At 45.0% G+C, this 2087-nt stretch overlaps 1 pseudogene across 1 annotated transcript; it reads left to right on the top strand.

Annotated features, from left to right (window-relative positions):
- Positions 1–550: 550 nt before the first annotated feature.
- LOC100964367 lies at positions 551–2079 on the top strand (annotated as a pseudogene). Its single transcript, XR_001161337.2, has 2 exons — positions 551–571; positions 678–2079. The product of XR_001161337.2 is annotated as a protein disulfide-isomerase A3-like (transcript).
- Positions 2080–2087: the final 8 nt, after the last annotated feature.

Here is a 2087-nt window from a genome sequence, read left to right as displayed (position 1 = left end):
TAGACCCCCAATTTCAGTAACTGCACTATAACTGCTTCTCCTAATATTTCCTCTTGTATCTTTTAAATTAACATATTTAACTCTACCCTTGCTGGTATCATTTAATTCCAAGACATCTATTTGTACCTAGATTGTAGAAATAGTTTCTCTTTTCTCACTATCTCTGATCTTGTCCTTTTTTTCCTATCTGTCTTCCCATTATCTTTCCTGAAATCTAATCATACCCCTTCTCTTTTATTATAGTGCTTTCCTAAAACTTGATGATTTTTTAATATTGAGGTAAAATCCATATAATATAAAATTAACCATGTAAAAGTGTACAGTCCAGTAGCCTTCAGCGTACTCACAACGATGCGTCACCATCACCTCTTTCTGGATCCAAAATACGTCCATCCACTCGACCCCAAAGCCCTCTACACCCGTTACCCATCCTTTCTCACTTTCTCTCCCCTTAGCTACTGGCACCGTTAATGTACCTTCTGTCTCTATGGATTTACCTATTCTGGATATTTCATATAAAAGGAATTATATGCAGGTCCACCTGGGCCAGATGCACCAGCGCAGACAGCCGGTGAGTGGTTGGCGGCCGGCCGGCCGTCCGACCTCCACAGTCGCCGCCCAGCCCGGACCCTCCTGGCCACCCCCCAACCTCACCTGGCCGCCATGCGCCTCCGCAGCCTAACCCTGGCAGGGGCGTGGCGCTGTTTCTCACCGGTCTCGCCGGTCTCGCTGCTGTCGCCGATGTGCCGGAACTCACGGAAGACAACTTCGAGAGTCGCGTCTCCGAGTCCGCGGGCCTCAGGCTGGTGGAGTTCTTTGCCCCCTGGTGTGGGACATTGCAAGACGCTTGCCCCTGGGTATGAAGCTGCAGCCACCAGATTAAAAGGAGTAGTTCCATTAGCTAAGGTTGATTGTACTGCTAACACAAACACTTGTAATAAGTACGGAGTCAGTGGATATCCAACCCTGAAGATATTCAGAGATGGTGAAGAAGCAGGTGCTTAGGATGAGCCTAGGACGGCAGATGGAATTGTCAGCCACCTAAAGAAGCAGGCAGGACCAGCTTCAGTTCCTCTCAAGACCGAGGAAGAATTTAAGAAATTCGTTAGTGATAAAGATGCCTCTGTAGTAAGTTTTTTCAAGGATTTATTCAGTGATGCACACTCTGAGTTCCTAAAAGCAGCCAGCAACTTGAGGGATAGTTACCGCTTTGCACACACCAGTGTTGAATCTCTGGTGAAGGAGTATGATGATGATGGAGAGGGTATCGTCTTATTTCGTCCTTCACATCTAATGAACAAATTTGAGGACAAGACTGTGGCCTATGCAGAACAGAAAATGACCAGTGGCAAGATTAAAAGGTTTATACAGGAAAACATTTTTGGTGTCTGCCCTCACATGACAGAAGACAATAAAGATTTGATACAGGGCAAGGACTTACCAATTGCTTACTGTGATGTAGACTATGAAAAGAAGGTTAAAGGTTCCAACTACTGGAGAAACAGAGTAATGATGGTGGCAAAGGAATTCCTGGGTGGTGGACACAAACTCAACTTTGCTGTAGCTAGCCATAAAACCCTTAGCCATGAGCTTTCTGACTTTGGCTTAGAAGGCACTGCTGGAGAGATTCCTGTTGTTGCTCTCAGAACTGCTAAAGGAGAGAAGTTTGTCATGCAGTGATGGAAAGGCTCTTGAGAGGTTCCTACAGGATTACTTTGATGGCAACCTGAAGAGATACCTAAAGTCTGAGCCTATCCCAGAGACCAATGATGGGCCTGTAAAGATAGTGGTAGCAGAGAATTTTGATGAAATAGTTAATAATGAAAATAAAGATGTGCTGATTGAACTTTATGCCCCTTGGTGTGGTCACTGTAAGAATCTGGAGCCCAAATATAAAGAACTAGGAGAAAGCTCAGCAAAGACCCAAATATTGTCATAGCCAAGATGGACACCACAGCCAGTGATGGGCCTTCTCCATGTGAAGTCAGAGGTTTTCCCACCATCTACTTCTCTCCAGCCAACCAGAAGCTAAATCCAAACACATATGGAGGTGGCCATGAATTGAACAATTTTGTTAGCTATCTAAA

Source organism: Otolemur garnettii, unplaced genomic scaffold (genome assembly GCF_000181295.1).
Source record: "Otolemur garnettii isolate 467f Iridium unplaced genomic scaffold, OtoGar3 scaffold00044, whole genome shotgun sequence".
In the NCBI taxonomy this organism is placed as follows: domain Eukaryota; kingdom Metazoa; phylum Chordata; class Mammalia; order Primates; family Galagidae; genus Otolemur; species Otolemur garnettii.
The sequence above is the reverse complement of the archived record's forward strand: the minus strand, read 5'-3'. Positions and strand labels throughout refer to the sequence as shown.